Here is a 23899-nt window from a genome sequence, read left to right on the forward strand (position 1 = left end):
AGCTTACTTCTCGCCAGTGCATGGGGAGCCTGGAGCTGCCTTCTGCACTGGCAATAAGGCACAATGGGATCTGATTCACAATCACACCTCCTGCCATGCATGTGTGTCATGGCAGGATGCAAAATGTGTGTGGATCATGTGTTAGATCTCATTACACCTTTATGTGCCTTTAGAACGCAATAGTGATCCTGTCATGGTCTGATGTGGTTGGCTTCATGTAAGCAGAAGAGAATTGGGACATAGTATCACTTAGATACAGCATTTTCATGTTACATACTTGACCTCCCAAAATGAGCCAATTCATGCCACTGGAACATTGTTAGAAAACCATGCTTTTCCTTGAGGAGACAATCTAGCACAACAGTGTCCAAACTGTGGGTTACAACCCCAAATGGGGTCACAACATCACCAGATGGGGCCATGGGGGTGGAGGGCTCTGGGTTGGGAGTGAGGAGCCATGCTGAGGAAATGGAGCCATAAATGGGGTCATGCTAAAGAAAAGTTGGGGAAGCACTGATCTAGCAAGATTCGCAGAAAAAAAAAAAAACTTTCCTTGCTGGGTTACAACAAAAACCTATTTTTAAACACAATTATTTCTCAGATGATTATGAACAAGGCATAATTATGAACCAACCAAACCCTGGATTCATGAGAAAAACCAAGAGGGGGGAGGAGAGACCAATTCTCCATGCCTTCACAGTTAATGTAGTTATCCCTATTTCGGGAATGAAAATGGTAGTGCTTTACATCCTACTTGCACTCTCTTTGCAAGGGTACAGGTGACTGCACAAGTGCAAAGCAGTAGAGAACCTGCTAATTTTTCATTATCAAGTAAAAGCATTCTGTAGTGAGGAGCTCATGGAGATGAATAAAAGAAAGCTAAAGACGTTTCATTATCTTCATAATTGAATGGATAATCTTTTTATGCATTGCTTGACATTTGAAAACTCCAGAACATTTCTGCTTGAGTCATGGAGACACATCTGACTGAAAGTTGAAGGAGTGAAAAGTAGAATTCTATGAGTGGATTGAAAAGGTTGAAAGAGCTCTGTACTTTCAATTCAATTCTGTATTAATAACAAGTAACTGTAATTTACAAATGCTGGATTCAGAAAAAAGTGTTGCTTTAGAGCTATATTTTTCCAATTAAAAAGGGGTCACTCAGGCTGATTAAACTTTGACAAAGACATCTACAGAGTCTTGGGTTTGGTTTTCATATGAATGACTATAATGGGCATCAGTAAGTACCTAGCCTGACTATTACATGATCCAGTAGGGTTCAGAAATAGGGAGTTGATGGCCCTTCATATACTACTGTAAAAAAATGAGCAGCTGAATTTAAGCAAGAGAGAAATCAGGATATCCCCAAAAGCCCTCCCCCCCACCAGAACACGTAGATGATCTACAAGGTAGTGATGAAAGAAAGAAAATCAAGTCAAGCGTATAGTTGAGACAGTGGACATCAGCACTGGGTTACTATATGCAGACTTGCATCTTTCCTACAGAGGACATGGGCGTAGGCCCACATTTTTAAGTACCCTGAGCTTTGCAAAACATTTACCTCATGGCCTAAAATTTCCCTTTCACCGTGGTTTTACACCTGTGTAACTTAATTAAGAGGTGTGCGAAGAGATTTGAATTTACTGATGAAAAAGTAATTTAAAAAGAAGTTCAAAAAGCTTTTAGTTCCTGAGTGCTGGGAAAGTGGGAAGGAAGTTGACTTGTCCTCTTCTCTAACATGCAAATTTGCCTAAAAAGTTTTGTAAATATGAAAAGAATCAATATTAGAAACTAAAAAATTGTTGTGTATGTGACCCTCAGTGAGCTGTCATGGATCTGCCGTGGCTGAAGGACGCAGAAAAACAAGGTTATAATCACTTTCTCGGAAAAGTATTTCTGTTTGGGTCAATGCCAGTCAGGTAATAGGGCTCCTTCGGGTCTCAGCAGTCTTCTGGTGTGCAGTGATGTGCAAGATGGGGCCTAAAATGCAGCGGGGCCTCAATTTTCCAGCAACAGATTAATACCACACAGAATAGTAAATTTACTAGCAGTGTGCAATGTTGATGGAGACAAGGCACCAGAGGCATGCATTCAGGCTTTGCTCTGGCTTTGTGCCAAAGGCTGCTCCCAGGTGATTCAGCTGTAAATGGGTACCTGGTTGTTTGGGCTGACGAGTCCCAGGTAGGTAGATGGGATACTTGCTACATCACTCCCTTCTGCATAGTTGGCTATGAAAACAGATGTGCTTTAACTATGTTCACCCAATGGGCTATTTGGCATAGGAGAGATCTTTGACCACTTTGGAGAAACAGATTTAGTTTTAACCCCCTATAAGACATTTCTGAATCATCTGCGATTCCTTATTAAAATTTTATTAACCTTTTAAGACAGCTTCAGTGGCTAAATTTTTTTTTAAATGTTGTAAAAAATGAATGACAGCTGCACTGAGGATTTTTTATGTGCTAAAACAGGCACACAAAAGGTCTGCATGGAAGTTGGTTTAATGATACTGTAAACTCTATGAACTGCTAGGAATGTAGTTTTCAGACCTGTATTTACGTGGGATATATTTAAACAATAATTACAAACTTACAAAAGGTGGTTTAATAGTAATAATGAGTTGCTCTTAAAGATTTTAGAATCACCAGCCAGTGCTGGTGCTCTCTAAAGCTTAGAACTTAGTAAACTGAGTTATGGAAAGCCACAGTTCAACAAGGATGAAAATTGCTAGCATCCACTCTGCAACATTTTATAAGCATTTCTGCCATGTTACAGGAAGCATGCTTGACCTCCACTGGGACCAGGGGGAAGGTTTGGGTTATTAATCATCTTTTAGTTTAAAATAGTTATACTGCAGTGCTTGACAGGGTTAAACAACCATGTTAAGTAGTTTTCTAGGAAGATCTCACACAACACAGCACGCTGTAAATCACCTGTCTAGCCTCTCGAAACTACAGTTCATATATAGGTTTGTGCCATTAGAGTAAATTTGAATGTTGCCATTGACTTTAACGAGAGTAGAAGCAGTCCCATGAGTCTGAAGCAGAAGACTTACTTCCAGCCAGGACAGAGGTAAAATGTGATGGCATATTGAGACTAATATACCAACTTTAGTCTGGATAGCAATATTCCAGAGGCACACACCTGCATTTATTTGAAAGAATGAGAGGTAAGTAACTATTAAAAAAAAAAAAGCAGGGGCATGCTATAGCATGGAGGAGGATTTGCACCTTTAGGGCATTTATATACATGCTCGGGTGGGGTGGCACACTTTAATTAGAGCAGCTCCAAGAGACGTTCTTATTAAAGTGTCTGGAGCATCTCGTGTATCAGCATCCCTGTGCTTAAAATGGTGGCAGGGTTGCTTTAACTAAAGCTTATTCAATGATCAAGCATCTCAGGGACGCTGATACAAGAGATGCTGGTGCACAGTAACTGCGACACTCCAACAGACTCAATTAATCGAGCCTGCTCTGGCATGTCGTAATTACCAGCACGGACTGTAATTAGGCGCCCTTACTTACCAGCACTGACTGTGGATCATTTTGATCAATATACATGCGTCTGTAGAGTTGCAAAAGCAATGATACACTGATATGAAATAAAAATTTGGTCATTCAACTGTAGGAAAATATGAATATTTGAAAATTAAAGCTGGGGGTCAGGAAATCGATTCAACTTCTTACTGTGAGACAGCTTTTTGTGTGATCCTGGCTATGTTATTTAATCTTTCCGTGCCTCAGATCCGTCTCTGTAAAATGAAAATTATGATAGTCCATTTCTTCCATCTTTGTCTACCTTTAGATTCTGGGGACTTAAGTTTGGAGAGCAGGGGGAGGACGGTGGGGTAGGTCTCAACTTGAAATCCTCTTGTGCCTGACTCCCAGTCTGTAGTGGTAAACATTATTTCAAAATCTTTTGCATCTCTTCTTCATAAGGAGCTTTAAATTCCATATGCATAAAAAACCACTCATTTCTTCATGTTGAATTAGAGTGTTTGTCTTAGAATACACCTGGAATTGTTGTTTTAACAGTCCAATATTAATTCAGTGTACTAGTGATAACTCTGGGTAATTTGTATATGTATTTTATTCCAAATCTGCCTAGCTATAGGTTAATAAAGAATTGCCACTACATCAAATTTACTTCATTTTTTGTGGTTGGATTATGGTATCATTTGCATACACTATTCTCTGTCCAAAGGCAAACTTCCTTTTCCTAAATTTAACACTTGATTTGTACAGAAAGCAGGATTAATGTTACTCCACAACACATAGCTTACATAAGATATTTTGCACATACCTGGACATGCATTCTATGCTGGAAAAAGCCTCTTCAATCTCTACTGTGCAAAAATGCCAGTATTCTAGAAACCTAATGAATACTATAGCTGCGATACTCAGGAAAGAACCAGAAGTGGCCAGGCAGGCAATAAAGTAGGATTGCTTCCTATGCAAAAAAAAAAAAAGGGTGCTCATTCTATTGTTATCTCCTCCTCCTCCTCTCCACTTAGGTCATTCACATGCTACACTCTGAAAGAGTGACTGTATTTTTACTACTGGTTTTGCTAGGATTGGAGCCTCCAGACATTAAGAGACTCAAAAAAAAAAAAAAAAAAGGAAATGAAAAATGCCCCCGAGAAAGAATTTATTAATAATATTTTTATTACATTGCTCTTTCAGAGGATAATCTCAAATTCTTTGATAAATAACATGATTAAGCTACTTGGGAGCAACTGGAAGAGGAAACGAGTGAGTAGTTGTGTTTTACCAGGACAAATCCCTATTTCCCAGCTACAAACAGACTGCCTCCATTTGAAGTGGAATTTAATAGTAACCCTGCCTCCCCTTACCAGCCATTGTTTTAGTTACAGATATTGGAAAAAACAAACAAAAAACATCTATCTATCTATCTATCTTCATTAAACCTGAAGCAAAAGAGGTGATGGCACTTTGTAAAACTTTTCATATATGTATGATACATTTATTTGCATATACTCTTTCTTTTGTGCAAGTACTTCGTGGGTAATACTCCAGGTAGAAATGAAGAACTTCCATCTTAACTGGGAAGTATTTTCCAAATTTTAATCCTTTTTAAACTAGTATATGGGATTTTAACATTGCTATATTTAACCCCACCCTGAAATGGAAAGGCTGAGGTGGGGGAAGAAGAAAAGGTTTTCAGAGGACCTAAAGTTTGATTCAGAGAAAGAAGTGAATAGCCTTTGAAAACAAGGGTGGAGGGAGGGAGGCCAAGTTAGATGTTCCTCATTCCTCTAGGACAGGAAGTGGCTGTGGACCAGCAAACTGCAGCCCTCCAGAGCCAGATGGAGAGGCCATGGCTCCTTCCACAGGGCCCATGGCAGCACAGGGTTTGGCCCCCGCCCCCGCTCAGGGCCTTACCTGTCTTCCAGCCAGAAATTCCAGCCGCAGTCAGCTGTGACTGCTGGGCCACAGTTTGCTGGGCTGCAGCCACTTCCGGGCTGCAGTTTGCTGGGCCACAGCATTAAAAACTTTGGGAACCCCTGTTCTTAAGATCTCAGCCACTTCCTCATGTATGAGAGAGTCACCCTTGGAACAACATCCTCCACCACAATTACACTCCCTCTACTTAGGGGATATCTTGTTTCTTCTCAAATGTTTAGTGTCAAAAGACCTTACCACTTCTAACTTTTCACCTCTTATTTAAGGTTTTATCCTCTAGGCACCCTTTAAAACACAAGGCACGTCAGAAAGGAGAATTGCTTCTGAGCTCACACAGTGGTACTAAACCTCCCTTCCTCCAAACTCCCCATATCTGATAAAACCTGTCATAATGGGCACCAACTGGGGAGATGGAACAGTGGGTCACAATCCTTCACAGACAAGTTCAGGTACTTAGTCACCATTAGAATAGGCCTTAAAAGTTAATTGAGGGATTGCCCCTCTGGGAGTTTTCCAGCAAATACCATTAGGGAATGAAAATGCCATTATCAGTACAGATTAAAACCAGGTCCTTGAGAATCTGGTCCCTGATACAGCAGAGGTAGATAGTAATATTAAAACCAGGTAATCGCTGCCAGCTGCTTATCAGGTGGAGATCAGACTCTCATAGGAGGTGGACCACAGGCTTGGGAGTGGAAGTAAGGTGTGAAGGAATGATTTCCCCTTAAATCAGTGCCCCAGATAAAATGGGTGGCTCAGAAACTGCTAAAAAAAAAAGTAGATAAAAACTGACGATACTTAATCTGCATTAAACATCTGCACTGAACAGCATTACATTTAGTTTGACTTCTTTTGTCTGGTTTTTGATCCAGTGCACGTGGGTTGTGGTGCTTTACCTGGGGCGGGTTAGGGCACTGTATCAATCCTGCGTCAGGGTGGATGGTCTTGCGTAGAGTTTAGATCACAGGGGGTCTAGGATGGCTTGCATAGGCATGATGGAGGTCCCTTCCACCCCTACTTTTTATGAGTCTAATGACCAGTGAATATCTTTAACGTATCCTAGTGGTGGTAACAGTGGTCATAGGTCCGTCACGCAAGGGCAGAGAGCTGATGGGGGGGATGGGGCCGCATCGACCAGAGGCTGAACGCACGTTGAACCAATTCTACTGCGTATTAGTGTGGCTGGCAAAAACCGTTCTAACCCGCAGTAGATTAGTTCAATGTGCTTCCACACAAAAAGCATTCACCTGCGCTAATGCACCACCAATTATTTGGATCCCAAAAGCAAGAAGTACCCGGCGAGCACCAGGACCCCGCAGCAAGTCTCTAAGGGAGAGCAGAAAAGCGGTGGCGAGGCCCGCGCCGCGCAGTCCTTTAAGCCACCGGCGCCGGCCACAACTACGGTGTCGGGAAAGGGATAAAATTCCTCCCGCGGGAGCACCCGGCTGTGGTGTGAGCCGCCATACCACCTCCGCGCACGCATGCGTGGGGCTCGCTGAGAGGCAGTGACGCTACGCGGTCACGTGTCGCCGCCGCCCGTGGCGTCAGCCCGCGCGCGGGGCCCGCTCGGCCAATGGGCGGGGGGCTGGCGCCGGCCGGAGCGCGCGGCTGGGCCAGGACGGGGAAGCTTTAGCGGGCGGCCAATCTCTTCCGCCGGCGGAGGCGGGACTTCCGCCGGGAGCCGGAAGCGGGGTTGCGGGTCTCTCATGCGAGCGGGTTGTCGGCGCTGCTCGGATCGGAGACGCCTCGGGCCCGGTCCCGCCGCCGCCTCGTCCCCCCCGCTGCTGCCGCCGCCTCCTCGGCCCCCGGCCCCGCTCTCCACCCCCCTCTCTGGGAGCCGGCAGCAGCGCGGCCCGGCGGCGGCGGCGGCGGCGCGAGGCCCCGGCCCGGCTCCAGCGCGGACCCCGCGGCGGCTCCAGGCCCGGCCCGGCCTCATCTCGACGGAGACTCGGGCGGCGGCGACCAGTGACAGGTGAGAGCGGCCGCCCCACCCTGCCCCCGCCGGCCCCGCCCCCGGCCCGCGACCCGACGCCGCGAGCCCCAGGGAGGCGGCCGGAGCCGCCATCTTCCCTCCCGGGGGAGTGGGGCCGATGACCGCGGCGGGGGGGTTGGGCCGGGCCCCGGTTCGGGCGGGGCCGGCCACGCGCCGGGCTGCCCCTGCTTTTCCCTCCCGAGCCGAAGGGAGCGAGGCAGGCGGGAGCCTGCGTCTTCCTCCTCGTGTCCCCGGGGGGCCCCTCCTGCTCCACCCCGCGCCTCTGCCCTCCCATCCCGTCTGCTAGTGACTGAGGCATGGGGCTGCCTAGCGTCTTGGGCCTGCCCAGCTCCTGCCAGGCGGGCGAGCATGGGTGCTTTCCCTCGGCAGGCCAGGGCATGGGGCTGAAGAGGCGGAGAGAGTTCGGTGGAAAGCCGGTACTTGTCTAAGCCCCGGCTGAGGCTAAAACAGGGGGCGGCGGGGCGTCTGGCCTGCCTTGTGTCTGCAGCTGAACTGCCTGGTTTTTGTTCTTGGGCCAGATTGAGTTGGGCCAAGGATCTAACTTCAGTGGCAGTACAAGCAAAGGGCACGTTGAAGTCTCTTGCGAAGCCATCCGCTTTACCTTGTTTGGTGGCTCTCGTAAAGTTTTAAGATGCTAGTTTTAAAAGGCCCAAAAATATCTTGTTCGTTTCCAGGTGGGAGGGTCCCGTCTTCAGGGCTTCTGCGCTGTGTGTCCGCTGCTGGATGTAACCCGCAGCTCTCGGCCGCCTGCCGTTACTCTGTAACATTTCTCAAGAACTCATCTGAAATATTAAATTACTCAGCTGTTTCATCTCCGGTTTTGCATCTTGGCTAAGAACAGTGGGGAAAAAGTGGGATAATGCCTGGAATATAATGTAATCTATTTCATTATTTTGTTCTTTATAGCTATGTATGTGGCAGACTTTTCCCCCTCCTTTCAAGCATACCGTAGCTTTCATTGTGCAGGGTTTGTTGTTGTCTTGTGATCAAGTAAAATCTGCCTTGACTTCACTTTAGTATGAGTTTTTACATTTGGAGTGAACAATTACTCCAATTCAAACTAAAGTGAAAAATGTAGGTTAGTCATCTCCAGACAAATGGATTGACCTCCCACACCTGGGAATACACAACATAGGAAGTGTTTTCTAAACTACTAATGGTGTATTTTCAAAACAAGTAACTTGTTTTCTTTCAGCGTAGTTTTGCTGTAGAACCCAGCATATCTTTTCCTCTTGTTACTCTTGTCTTCAACTTCCTGCACACTTATACCTGGAGATATGAGAACTATTCAAATATGTCTCCTGTAGAGCTTGCTTGTATGTTCTTCGTAGGAAAATATTTTAGTAGAGTACAATTGGATCTAAATTAAATTCTAGAACATATAAAATTAGGTGTAAAGCTCTCCTCTTTCATAGTTGCATTGGAGAACAAGATGACCCATCACTTTTTCTTGTACACAAGAGACACTTGTGCAATTCCCAGTTATTGCCTTTAAATATCAAGTATATTCTTATCAATTTAACTATGTCTTATTTTATCAAAATGCAAAATAAACGCCATTTAGTTTTACATGATCTAAATACTTTTATGAAGAACTATTTCATATTAAATCCTGTAACTAGTAATAGATTTATATGAGCTTTGGACTTGAATTGGCTTGGTAATATAAGAAAAAAGTATGTAGTTTGCAGTAGTTCCTTGTCATGAATGGTGTACAATCAAGGATGATAGTGGAAGATGGCAGGAAAACAGGTATAAATGACAAACAAGGTATGTTTAGGGCTGACACTAGCTTCGTATTTGAAAACCTTTTAAAAACAATAAACAGTTTCATTTTTCTCATCTCCCTGATTCATCGTCCCAGATCTGATTACAGTGCCTTTGCATGTCTTTATTAGAGCCTTCATTTACATGAAATAGCAGATTGCTTAAAAGAGAATAATGTAGATCACATGATTGCCTAGATTCTTGTATGTATGGTGAAAAAGTGGGTTTGGGTAGATCTTGTTGAACAACTCAGGAACAGCACTCAGCTTGGGAGAAAGGTAGGTAGTTGAAGGAAAGTTAACGAATGAAGCATCACATCTGCCTTGCTTGTGGCAAAAAACTGATAAGGGAGTAGGTAGAACTGTAGTTTCTACCCTTGAAAGTTCAAAGCTGAATTTAACCATACATCAAACCAAACCTGCGATCTGAAATTAGACGTTGGAAAAAATGCTGAGCTCTGAATGGGATATGTAGCATTCTGCTGCTCTTCCTTTTCATTTCACTGCTTAGATGGTTAGCTGTTGCACTAATTTTTCAAATAGCACAACTCTAAAAATGCCTTCTGCATTTCTGTGCTTGTTTTGTTCTTTGTTCTTCCCTTCAGGCACTAATGTTAAAACTGTAAGACTCGTATCAGTTCTCTTACTGTCTGCATATAGTGTTGGAATGTAGAAGCACAAGTGGAATAGGAAAGACATTACAAAATGAGAAGTTATAATGAGGAAAACCCACCTCTCCCACTAGTATTTTATGAGAGACATTAAAATGGGTTGATGAGGAGAATTGTATAGAACAGTTGTACAGAACATCTGAAGGCCTTAAAAAAAAAAAAAAAAAAAAGCAACCCGAGTAACAGTGTTTCCCAAAGCAGGGCATGTTCCTGCTGACATGAACTTTATTATTCTGCTTCATATAAAGCTGGTACTGGATAGTAGTGTCAGGTTTCACAAATAAGCAAAACCAACAAAAGTAATGGAATAAATACAGGAGAAACATAATTTTAAATTAGAGTTTCCAAATAATGTAAACTTGTGTTTTCTTAAAACAATCGCAGCTAATGTACTAATATATTGCAACTATGCCAAATTTAGTGGTTGAAGTAGAAGATACCTGTTCACAGCAGCACCTCAGTCCTCTTGTTCCATCTTCTCATACACCTCCAGATCTCCCCAAAAGATCAGTGCTTCCTCTGCTAATTTCTAGACAAGTTGGTTTCATGAAACATGAAAATAGGAGAATTTTATGTTCAGGATAGTTGTTTTTTCTGCATATTAAAGGATTTGAAAGTGAAATCCTTTTAACTGGTTCAATAAGTTTGCTGATTGATGGAAATGATGGTAATGACCCAAATAACTGGATATTTGGCAAAGTTCTAGACCTTTTGGGTGTAGTTAATGAAATTTTTAGAAAGTTGTTGAGGAAAAGAGGGAAGGCGCATTTCTCCACCACCCTAATTTTAACTTCCTCTTCCCATAGTACACAATTTCTAATGAGAGAGAGAGAGAGAGAGGCTTAATTTCATAATCTGTAGGTAATTTCCCTCAAACTTTCTTAACTCATGTAATGGAGCACATCTGATCAGTGAGATTAACTTCACATCTTTGGTGTGTCTGCATCTGTTGTCACTTTTCCATTACCATTTTCATTCTCTCTCTTAAGAGGTCTCCTCTTAGGAAGGAGATGTTGCAGGGTAGCAGCTGTGGACAAAATAAGTTCTTGGACTAGTGAGACAAAGTGTGATCTTAAACCAGTTTAGTTCTATAGCCAGAAGTGCTTATGACTCCATTCACTGTGATATGTGCTGCTACAAGTTGTTCCATGTCAGGCTGTGCATGTTCAGGAACAGCAATTAATGCAAAAACTGGGGGCTTGACAGGGGTCACTGTGTGGTAAGCATCTTGGTTTACACCGTTGCAGTAGATTAGGGAAACGCTGTTTTGAAATCCTGGTGAATCACCAGTTACTGTGAGCCTTAATCTTTTTTTTTTTTTCCCTGACATTTGTTTTATCATGGAGGGCTGGGCTATACGTACTCTAGAGCCTGTCAGTCGAGCTCCTTAATGAGTGGCTGAATGATGTAATACAAAAGGAATCGTTTGTTCATAAGCCGAATGGATTGCTAACTTGGTGCTTCCAGGCTGTAGCACTTGTGTGGTGTTATTGGTGTAGAGAAATCTGGTATCTGTGGAAGCATTCTCTTTCATACAGAATTGAGTTTTTTGTGGCAGACCTTGCTTGTCTGTGACTGTAGCCCAACACAGCTATAACCAAAAACCCAGCAACTTGGGAACACCTGAAATTCAGTACTCTTGCCTCTTCCTATTTATTCCAACCTTGTCTAGTTTCTACCCTACAACGTGTTTTGGGGTGTTTTTCTACAGTACACAATATAACCTGTTCTAAGAATGAAACTATTAGAAGTTTCCCATGCTAATCTTTCTTCACTGAAAACAGTGTGTGCAATAGCTGTGAAACTAGGACTTTTGTTTGGGGAGGGTATTAATAGATGAGCTATAGCACCTGCAGGCATAAGTTATTTCAGATGTAGCTTGTTGAAGAACAGATTGTACTTTGACTGGTTGTAGATCTCATAACCAAATTACTGTATTGTGTGCGTTTTAAATGCTCAGTAGTCTGCTAGGCTTCTCTGATACTTGTTTGGCGTTATTAGTCCTTTTTAATGCTGCATTTGAACAAATTTGATCACAATATAATGTTCTATTTAGGTATATTTAAAACTATTAAAGAATGATAGAAATGTTTTAAGAATACTTTCCTAAATGTTAGGGTGATAAAATGGTAGATGTATTTACTTGGTGAAGGATGCCAGTTCTTCAGCTCACTTCTAAAGTACAATTCAAAACTTAAAATATTATTGGTCTTTCATCATAAGATTCTGGCTCCGTAGAAGCTAGTTATTCTGGTTTTCTCACCCAGCCCATAACACTTTTTTTTTTTTGTTAGGTTTTTTTTCTAGTTTGTCTTAAGGGCCAAAATCTGTTTCTGATGATCACTTATAAATGTAGGCAAGTATCTGAGGGCAGAAAATTTCCCTTTACTCCTTATAGCAAGTATTCTTCAAAAACAACCCTGGTGTTCCCACTAGTTAATGCTGCTATCAAGTTTTGCCTTAAGAGGGTATAAAAATAAGAAACACTTGTGAAATATAAATAATCTTACTGGGGAAACATCAGGTTTGTCTTGCAGTGCTAGGTATTCTTAAGCCAAAGAAAAAGCTTATGGGTTGTATTATTCTACAGAAGATGAAGTATTTTGACTAGGAAAGTGGTGTTTTCCTGCGTTTATAGTGTAGTGTAAAGGTAATGTAAGCTGTTTCCCAGTATTCTGCATTTTACAGTAATGGTGATCTAGCATTGAGCCTTATGAAATGTGACATAAATAATAACTTGCTGTGAGTGAAAACTTGGAAGCAAACTGCTTCATCAGACCATCTTGTCTAAAGCTTTAATAAAATATATTGTCTTGAGAAACCTTAAACTGAAGTCAAATAAAGTCACCCTCCTTCTGTCTGATTAGTGTTGGTATCTACAATGATATTCATGCAGGTTATGGAGCTGTCTCAGGTTGCCCCACAACAGAGCCTTGCTAATGTTGACTGTTGTTCAAACAAGGAACTGATGAATCAACAGGCCAATGTCCAAAAGCAGTTTACTTATTCACACCCAGACGCTGGAAGCTTTGAGCTTAAATGTGTCACTGCAGCATCCTGATTTCAGGCTCATGCTTCTAGAAATGAGAAGAAAATTAGAGCAAGGCAGGAGAGTAGACTAATAGCTGTTATTTGAACGTCAGGTGCTTACATTCACTGGACTTGTCTGTTCTCTGACTGTCAACAAAACTCCACCACTTATTGCTGTTAGCCCCATGTAATAGTTCAGATACAGAAAGTGAATGGTAACACTTCCAGTTAAAAAAAAAAAACAAAAAACAAAACAGGGCAACAGAAGTAGGCAGAACATCATTACCTCTATTGGATTATAGCCAGGACTCTGGGGTTAGCATCCCTCCTTTTATGCCAGAAGTGCTCTGCAGCTTCTTATAATTGGCCAGGTACAATGCATGTCATTATGCCACTGTATAAATCCATGGTATGACCACACTTTGCGTTATTGCGTTTAAGCCTGGTCTGTGTGTTTTGTTCTCTTCTCCCCTCCCTACAAAAGCCTGTTGTTGAGATAGAAAAGGTAGTAAGAAAGGCAGTGAGAATCTTCTGGCTACGGAGAGGTTTTTACGTAAGACTGAATAGACTAGGACTTCTCAGGTCACAGAATGCAGCTGAAGGGGTATATGAGAGAAGTCTGTAAAATCGCAACTGGTGTAGAAGAAATAAATAGCGAGGGATTGTAAAGCCCTGTATTAAAGCTAGGGGGTGTACAATGAAATTATTAGGAAGCAATTTTAAACAAAGAAAGGAAGTTATTTTTTCATGTAGTATGTGATTATTGTAGGACTGGATAATTTAGTTTGGTTCAAAAGAAGATTGGAAAGACTCAGGCAGGATATGGCCATCAGTGGGTATTAAACACAATAGATAGATGTGCAGCCTCCACATTAGGACATATTAGGTCTCTGAATATTAGTTGCTGTAAGGGAAGGGAGACAGGGGGACAGATCAGTCTGAAGAGGCCCAGCATAATTACTCTTCCCCTTAGCATCTACTCCATGCCTCTGTGAGATGCAAGATAATGATCTTGACCCAGTAGAGCATTTCTTATATTCTTAATGCTGATGACTTGAAGGTATCACTGTCATCCTTATGCTTGTTCTAGTAAGCTGAGGGTCTTGATGCATGTTACGTTAACCCAGTTTTTTAAAAGAGGAGAGAGAACTTGCTGCTTCAGAGCATATGCAGAATGTTCTGATTTACCTGTTACACACTGAGCAAAGCAGGTTTAAAGCTGATGGTTTAGTGGCACTCCACATGGGTATAGGATTAGACAGATTAGATGTTATGCTGGTAGAGACTCTTCCCATTTAGCTGTCTGATCTGTCCCACTCTGCAGGCAGGTGCAGCTGTGGATCTTCCCATTGCAGGTGTACTTACCCAACTGTGAAGGTGCTGGTGAGGTTCCTTACCAGTATAATGATATTGTGTGCTGAAGCTTCTTGGCTCAGAGTTTAGGAAAGGACCATTGGTCTCTATTGTTTGGATTTGGTTATCATTCAATGGTGAGTCAAAATACTGAACTAACAATAGCTTTGATTGTGATGATTTATCAGAAATGTGACACACTCAGACTGTGAACAAGTGTGGGATTAATAAGGTGAAGTAGGTGATGGTCTTTCAGATAGCCATGTGCTTATTTTGAAGATGCGCCATTTTTTCATTACTTGAAGTCTTAGGGTAGAGTATGGATTGGTTGCCAAAGAAGAAAACTTAATGCCGTGGAATTATATGGCTATCTTAAATTCTTTGCTAATGATAAAATTTGGTTATTGGTCAGTAATTCAAGGTAACGTTTTCTCCTTCCTTTTTTGGTCACAACAGGTTTCATAACGTTACATCACTGAGTACTCTAATCATTTGCAGTGACTTAAATCTGATCTAAGTTTAAGCTAAAACATTTTTAATGCAAGTAAGGGTTGCTTTTGTACTGCAAAACTGAGGTGGAAGCTGCTTCCAGGTTGTAAATTTTTTTTTTTTTTTTAAGATCAATAACTGAAAAATTCTTATATCCTTAGGTAACTTCCATTGAAGGAAAACAAGTTCTTTAAGAGATTTTTCTTGAGTTGCTCTCACTGTCTGTTATTTTATTTGGCTCAGAGTGTACCTCTAACTTTGACTTTATGTCAACACCTTTGTCTCCTTGCCATTCTCCAAAGAACCGCCCTGGCTCAAGAAAACATGTTGTGCTGATGCTGCTATAGCCACCCTCAGGACTCCTCAGTTTGTTCCAATTCTGCAAACATCCCACTGACTTTAATTCTTTTTGCTTGTTTGTTTTAAATAGAAAATCTTATTTTGCTGATCTTAAGCCGAGTAGTCCTTCAAATTGGAGATTTATCATCACTTTCTAAGAGTACTTGGTAACAGATATAACAAAAATCTGATGAATCTTGGAAACTGCTTATGTGGATCAAAGAATACTTCAAAGCACGAAACATACTATTAGTTATTTCTAAATGTCTCAAGCTGTAGTCAAATATTGTATCAAGCAAAGTGTGTGTTGCATATTCCAAAAATAACCTTAAAATAAATATATTGCTTTTTTTAATATAAGCCCAATATGATCTGTTGAAACAGATCAGACTTCTGGCCTAAACTTTGGCAAGGCCTTTGTAGCTTCAAGCTGAAACTTTCACCTTTCTCTTTGTTAATAAAATAACAGGCAGTATTTTGTTGCCTCAGAAACATCTGGTTCATGAAAGGAGGTTCTGTAGTCAAAAGGCTAGCCCAGGGCTAGACTACTACTTTTTTTTCCTTCCTTGTTTAGGTTATGCCACACCTTAGTAGTGATACTACAGTGTGAAACCATGGTACCAGAGATAATGGGCTTTATTTTAGGAAATTTAAAAATAAATTTTCCAGTTTATCCAGAATTCCTTCAAGTTAAAATGGATTGTTCTGCTAATTGTATCCTGCTTCTAGCAAGCCAGGATTACAAAACATTAGTTCCTGTTTCCTTCATTCACAGTGTTTCTGAATTCTTACATAATATAACTTTACCAAGTAAATGACGTATTCCATGTTTAATTTGACTCTACTGTTGCCTCCAGTTCTTTGGGCTTGTTCCAAATCTGCTGGGGTTTCATGTCATAGTAAGGCTTTGCTTTGCCTCCTTGAGGTGGTGCTAGGGGTCTTGTTCTATTTAGTTTGGACTGGTGAGCGGTCACTGGGGCCAGCAGTTCATCATTCTTTTGCACTGGGACAAGCAAGTAGTGTTTCTACCCAATCATATTACCCCATTAACAAATCTGAAAGGAGCAACATGTACCTTAAATGTAGCTGAAAACTACCAGTAGAATTTGTTGTATGGTGATGGTTACATTGTTAATTTTCCTGGTGGAGGCAAGAGAGGAATGGTAAAGAAGACTTGAATGTCAGCTTGGTAAATAAGAAAGGGAGGATGGTGTAATGGGTACCAAACAAAATCACTTTGCTCTGTTCCCAACCTTGCTAACCTTTCTGATTCCTTGGCTAGGACAATAATCCTCTAATTCTACCTTTTTGGATGGAAGGAGTACTTTGTGAATCTGTATAAAACTTTGAGTTCTCTACAGAGACTTTATTTTCGGCACTGTCCTTGAAGTATTGAAGAAGTTGTGGAAGGTCTGAAACGTTTCCATGAATGCTGATGATTAAGTGACAGAGTTGGAGTAATGACATAGCTGTGATGATGCAGGAAATATGAGAGGGCAGGGATTTTTGTAGGTGGTGTTATCTTTTTACTGGATCAGCTACACGGTTGGGAAAGATTTAGATGAGCTTTTGGGCACCCTTCATGTCTGAGGAAAAATATAGGTACAACTTCAGTTAAATAGCAGATGGAGCAATAGTCTATGTAAAACTCCATATGTAAATAAAAACAGATAAAGTGTGGATTCTGAAGTGACCCAGCCCTGTTTGCAGTAGTTTTGGTAAATACAAGATATGTTCTAGTCCTTAATCCGCAAAGCATATAACTTCATCTTTTCAGTTCCAGGAACCTTGTATGATGCTCAGGAAGGAGTAAGACATGTTTCAAGTTACCATACCTTTTTAGGATTAGCATTATAGTTAACCCTTTTAATGAAGGTGCAAGGAGTTTCTGTAAATATGTAATGCCATGAAGTACAAGGGGCATCCTGTAATCTCATTGGGTTGTTGTTTTTTTTTTAAGAACTATTTGGGTTTTGGAAATGATCATAGATTTCCATGCTGACTTTGTGTGGTTGAGAGTAGTAATCTTCTGTTTTTCCTTGGAAAAAATGGGTAAGAACTCAACCATTTGGATAAGTGAGATGAGAGAGAGACCAATTGTATGCAGCTGGAATCTGAGGAAGGAAAGCTGGGGTCACTTCTCTGTTCTAGTCCCTGGTAAACTCCTTCAGATGGGAACTGGAGTACCTACAGATTTTTTTTACAACATGTAAAATAAGTGACTGGTATAATGCCAGATTGGCAGACTGAAGAGCCTCATCTGCCAGAAGTAACTAGAAATGCATGAGTTAATCATTTCCTAAAAACCACACTCCCCCCCCCCCCATACCTAACAAAATTTTGCCCCAATGTGCTCAGACTTCCTTCCCTTGAGGCCTTTTTGTCGTTAACCTCTTCAGTTTGCCCTTAGGGTGCCAGGAGTAGGAGTAACCTGTTGCAATGTAGACAATCTTATTAATTTCCTTCCCTTATTCACTCTTAAATGCCAGTTGGTTTAGAACATGATATAGCTCCTTGCCTGGCCTCTTGGAAGTGCCTATTTAAAAGCATTCTTTTTAAATGGTTATTTTATCTTAGCTTTAGTTTTGCAGCTATAGTGTCCAAGAAACAGAATAGAAAAGGGAATCTTCAAATCAAAAAGGGTGAAATATTTGAAATGTCAAAATTATCTTTTGCTGGAGCACTTTTAAGCTTCTTGTTAGACTGTTCATCACAGAACCATGTGATATGGCTGATTCTACTTAAAATTGATGACTTGCTTGGAGGACAGTTGAGCCATGGGATCACTTGGTGCCACCTCAGCCATTTTCTGTCAGGAGCACTATGTGCATGTGTGGATAAATGTGACGTTCAGAAGCCAGGAGTTGGTTGTATAATCTGTTCTGGCTTCACTGAGTGACTAGGAAGCTTCTGTTAGTCACTTTCCAAACTCCTTCAGCCTGAGTCTAAATCTCCTAACTTGGCAAAGTGAGGAGGATTATAGGCAGCATCTCCTTGGTGAGGACTTTTTTAGAGACCTACTTGGGATTCTTTTAATTCTAGGGCATAGTCCCCTGTGATCATAGACTTGGGGGTGTGGCTCAAAGAATTTTAATCCCTGCTCTAGGTATTTCTTTTCAGGCACAAGGGCAAGTAAATACTAAGTAGTCAGCAGCAGCCAGAGCTTGACCCCTCCACCCTAGGGAGGAAGGACAGAGGCAGTCAGAGCTGGACACGCAGCTGGAGGCAAAGGCTGCAGCCCAAACACGTTCCATCTCTTTATTTCTGTCTGGCCCTCTGGTAGCAGAAAGCAGCCAGATCTCCTTTCCAGCCCAGAGCAAGCAGCAGCAACTAGCACCTCAAGGGGTCTTCGGACTAACCGTAGCTTTCCATTGGAATCAGAGCACATCTTGAATTATTTCAATTAGTTGCATGTCACTTGTTTTGTTTTTTGCATATGCAGGAATCTTATAATTCATATAGTGGCGGTGTGTGGAAATGGAAACAGGTCGCATTTGGTAGAAGATGAGTTGGGGTTGTTTTTTGTACTCAGTAAACTCTTTGGATAAATATTAATATTACTCCATGTTTCTACAGCTTTACTAAAAGTTGAAGACCACAGAAACAAAGTATGTATTGATGTTGTAGTAGGTAGGACCACACTGTACTGTGCAAACAGAACAGAGACTGTTAGCTCTTTGGGACATGAACAATCTAAAACAAGAGACAGCAAGTACATGCAGACAAATGGGGGGTATACAAAACAACAATGACATTGGTTTGGTGCATTTTTGGGTTGGCACTGGCCTCTGATTTTTGGTATTATTGTGTGCACAAGCACTAATAAAACGGTTTTGTTTTTTTTCATCTTTCAGAGACTTTTTCCCTCGCTTTAATGACAAATTTAGCTAACTGTGGATGCTCAGGCTTGTGGTTGGCAGCTAGCAGTTATTTAGAACTGTACTGCTTCAGCCTGCTCTGAACAACAGGCAAACAGCAGTCTATTCCTTGAAGTAGAGAGTGTACTTGCCATGCCTGCTGTACGGATTGTAACCTGGGGCAGGGAGGTGAATTCTTTGAAGTGGAGCAGAGCTGGGCTTGGAAACATGAAGCTCGTATCTGAACAGTTTGGCTGTTTCCAGACCTAGCTGTCCCTTATTCAGATAGATGGAACTGGTTTTCTGTTTCCAGTTCAAGATGCAACAGCCATATCGATCTGTTAGATCATCTTCATTAATTTACATTCAGGAGGTGAACTCGAATTGATTGTGCAAGTGGTGCATCTTTGTGTAAGCTCAAACCCTCTGCAGGGGGATGCATCTGGATGTGGTACTTCAGACAACAATGAGAGGCAGAAATGAAGTGGATTTGACCAGTGTTCATTTGTCCATGTGAAATTATCTGACCAAGTAGCATCTACAGTGCTCCCTTGCTGCTGAGCATAGTTTGTTTGAAGGAGGAAACTCGTGACTCTTCCTCTGATCTTCCTTTTCACACCCTTGGAGATGAAGTTAATCTCCTTTGCTTTGCTGTTGGTGTCCATCAGTAGCAGGTGAGTGTGTGCACTTGCTGCTCCTTCACAGTTCTCCAGAGGGCATGAGGATTTTTTTTCTGCCGTTCTTGGTGGCATTTATTCTGTCAGCAAAATTAGGGAAGGAGACAGGTAGAGGTGCATACAAACTGAAGTGAGGGGAAGGAGCAGCATTGTAGTGATGAGCTGTATGTGGAGGCTGTTGCCCAATTTGCCTGAGAGCAGGCTCTGATCTCAACCCTTGGAAAGTGGAAATTCTTGGTCTCATTCTTGCAACTTGTTGAGCTCGGGATAAGACTGTCACACAGGCTGTGAGATGTCTTGTTCTAAATACCACAAAGGTCTTGGAACAGCTATGAAACTTGAGCAGCGTCCTCTCATCACATAGAGCTAGAAGGATCTTCATGTCTGTGAAGGGATCCAAAGCTTCTGAGGGTACTGGGGGCAAACTAATATAAGCATTTTAAGGGGAAAGGTAGGAAGTTGAAAAATTCATACAAACCACAGCCAACAGTCTTTGTGGTAAGACAATGCCTAAAGGCAGGTTAAAAGTTGGCCAGCTTAGTAATGGCATGCCAGTTGCATGCATGACAGCCATGGTAAAGAGAAGGTATGCTCCTTTAGGCAACTTGAGCTGGAGACATGTTCTTTTAGTTGACTGGAATTTCATTTTCTGGATCTTTGCTTTTTGCATTGGGTATGTTATCCATAGTAACCTTAACTGTTTATACATCTGGGTGTTTGTTGTTTTTGGTATAATGTTTTATATGTAGCCTTCAGTAAAGAGAGCATTTTTTCCAGCTTTAAAGCAAGTTACCTGAAATGGCTTTAAGCAAACTGAAAGCTGCATGCACATGTGTTTCCCTTTTGGGAAAGGGATTAGGCTCTTAAATTTGCAACCAGTCAATTATTCTTTCCCTGCTATAACTGTTTAGGGCCCTCCATCTGAGAGACCAAAGTCTGGTAGAATTTCTTGGATCGTGCAGTAGATGATTGAGCAGTGTAGTGTGTATAGTTTCGTAGATTAGCAAAATGACTGTTGGATTATACTATTGATACCTTTCTACTTCATTTTTTTTAAAACTGACATGCAAAGGAAACTCTGAACTGGAGTATTTACAAATCTCTTGAATCTGAGCTTCAGACAGCCAAACTTTCTCCTAAAGTTCAGTTTTTATAATTGAATTATTTGCAAAATGTCCATGTTGTGTAGGCTACATAAGTGTATTAGTCATGGATTCTGTTATCATCCTGGAATAATATACGCCATGGTGCATCTGGGATCAGCCAGCAGATTTGAAGCTTTTAAACCTGCAAAGAAAAACTCATCTAACCATGTTGTGGTCAATGTCCCATTTAGGTTCTGGTTGTATTGAACTATGCTCACTAACTGAAGTACAGTTTTTTATGCTTCCTATGGACATCCTCTTTTGAAAAGGCTCATTCAAGTTAAATCTTACTGAATTTTTGTCAGGTTGATTTCAGCAGCCTAGAAATTGAGAAGCAATTGGTTCAGACCAAGCTAATTTATGGGGGGGGGGGGAATCAATGTTTACTCTGTAGCTCTATATGAATGCAGTTCTCTGATCTTTCAAGGCATAGTTGTAAGCATCAGGATATAGAGCGTTGTGAGATGGGTTTCCCTAATGCTGTTGAACTTTCTGTAAAATATTTAGCCACTGGGAAAGAAAGCAGGAGATGCTGAGACAGTTCAAGTAGAACAGTTAAAGTTTGTGAAGGTGTGGGGTTTTAGATTTTCTTTTTTTTTTTTTTTTTAAGACCACATTTTCAGGTGCTTGTAAAAAGTAGTGGTGAGTAATCTTAATAAGGGCAATACCAGTCATTTTCATGTGTGGATTATATATTCATAAATCAAAGATAAGCAGTCAATTGTTGCTTCCACCCAGAATTTCTTCTCCAGCAAAGTTATTTTGAGTCAAAATCCACTGAGTAAACAATGGCTGTCATGCTTGCTTTGTTTTACCACTATCCTCACCAAATCCTCCCATTTGAAAGATGCTCCCATTCTTTCTAGTACTTCTAGTAACTCAGTTCATTTAGACCCACTGGCCTTAAATTTCCAGACTTTAAGAGCAGTTATTTCTAATGCTAGATTCCCAGAAATAGTTGGTTATTCCCATGATCTCCCCCTTTTCCCTTAAGCAACAAAAATGTAGACAAATTTTACCATTCAGTTTAGGAATTGGCTATAAAGTCTGCATCATGAATTACTGTATGCTGTAAACTCTTCAGATATAATTTTATTAATAATTCCTTAAACCAACTGTCAGAGGAGCTTAGACTCCTCAGATATGAGCCAAAGGAATTTATAAAAAAAAAGTTGATTTTTTTTTTTTTTTTTTTTTTTTTAAGAAATATTAAAAGCTTAACAAACAAGCCCAGAAGCAGTTTTAATTGCCTGGAGTACACTGGTTTTTGTATGCACTGAACTTCCATGACAACATTTCCAGACCCAGTGGACTATGTGAACAGGTTTGATTAGTTTAAATTTCTGTAGCTTGCAAGGTTCAGACTGATTCCTTATTTTTCCTTTTTTGGAAAGGGATGAAGTTTCTATTCTTTTTGGCATTTTTGTTTGCCTCAACTAAAGGAGATTCTTGAAGGAGAGAATTTTTTTTTTTTTTTTTTTTTTTTAAAGAAAAATGGGGCCTGGGATATCCCCCCCCCCCCCCCCCCCCCCTGCTTCTGCATTTCAGAAGCCAAATATTTAATTCTTTAATTCAAACTGGTATTCTCTCTGACTTAAAAATACTGATTCCAGCCTGTAGATTTTAATAATTCTACAATGTAAGAAGATACCAATCTGTAAAAATGTAGTTAATAACTTTTCCTGTGAGTTATCACTGAATCCAAATATATGTAGTATTTTTGCTGTGTTCATACTAATTTTAAAATGGTATTGGATATAGTATTTAAGTTCTGTAAGCACATATAGTAACTAAATATTTGTTCCGGTAGCATTTTAATTGCTATGAGAAAATAAGAGCTTATAACTGCTGTGAATACAAAGCGATCCTGTTATTGTGGAGATCATCACTAACAAATGTGGGATTTTTGGCAGTTAGACTTTCCACTAACACGGTCACATTAATTGCTGTGATCATAAAATGTACCATTCAGTGATGATCTTCATAATGCTAGGCCATATTTAAATGATGTTCTTTTAGAATTTAATTGTGTCTACTGCTCAGTTAGAGGAAGACTGGTCTTGTATTTTTAACCATAGAACTAGAAGGACAGAGATAATCTAGGTTCAGTTTACAGTTTTGCCACAGGTTTGCTTTGAGGATGTTCAAAAACCTTTGTATGCTTTCTTTCTCTTGCTGACTCCCATACAGATTTTGGGATATATTTTGCTAGTATAGTTGAGATTCTTAGGTGGAAGCAGGTTTTAAGCCAGTGTGCTGTTTAAAATACTGTATTTTCTCACATACACATGCTGTGGAATATAATACTCACTTTATTTCTTGAAAGGCAGAGAGAAAGAGAGAAGATTTTTCCTTGCAGTAAATAACTGAGTAACAGCAGCAAGGGAGCCCACCCGTCATTGTTCAGCTCCTGTGCTTTGCTGCATATTTTACTTGGAGCTTCACCTGTAAGTAGCAGAATAGGTCTGCTGTTACCATATTTCTCACATATATAATGTGTTCTCCAATTTCCAGGAGCTGGTTGGGGGCAGGGGGGAGAGAGATGCACATTCTTATTAAACTACCATATTTTCTTGCATATAATGTTTATGCAAATGCAAAAAAGTATGGTAGTATAGCATGTCTTTTAATTGAAAACCCTTTCAGAACACTGGCTAGTACGAGGGAGAAACCCATGAACATGCCAAGATCTCATAAAGTAAGTCAAGTTGAAAATCAGCTTCTGTAACCTTGATTCTGTCCCATATTCTCACTGGCAGAAACTTTAACTGGATTAGGACTGCAGGTAAATGCTGCTTTCAAAAAGCCATTGGATAGCAAAAATGCTTTCAAAATTAAGCTTTGATTTAAAAAAAAAAAGGGGGGGGGAAAGGGGTTAAATCTGAATTTCACGTATGGGATTAGATTATTTCAAATAATGCACCTTCCAAATCAGTTTTATTTCTCATACCAATTACATGCCCAATTGCTATGTCCTACCCCCCTACTAATCATAGCAACTTTAAATTAGTAACTGTTTAAAAATAACTTACTATGGTCCTAGTTTCACTCTACTCTAGGAAGAAATAAAATCTTTTTAATATTTTTGTATATGTACCTAATGTGAAGTTGAGAGTGAGAATTATATCTGTAATCTGTGTTGGATGGTAAAGTTAG

General features: G+C 40.8%; 1 protein-coding gene across 2 annotated transcripts in view; it reads left to right on the plus strand.

The window, feature by feature from the left end:
- Positions 1 to 7094: 7094 nt before the first annotated feature.
- Positions 7095 to 23899, plus strand: part of LARP4B (La ribonucleoprotein 4B) — an 83485-nt gene continuing 66680 nt past the window's right edge. Inside the window, exon 1 of one of the 2 annotated variants that reach the window (XM_019498663.2) lies at positions 7095 to 7395. The gene's annotated coding sequence lies outside the window, so the exon portion shown is untranslated. The remainder of the gene's footprint in view (positions 7396 to 23899) is intronic. The other variant, XM_006259238.4, reaches the window with a different exon arrangement.

This window comes from Alligator mississippiensis, chromosome 5, assembly GCF_030867095.1.
Source record: "Alligator mississippiensis isolate rAllMis1 chromosome 5, rAllMis1, whole genome shotgun sequence".
Taxonomy (NCBI): Eukaryota; Metazoa; Chordata; order Crocodylia; family Alligatoridae; genus Alligator; species Alligator mississippiensis.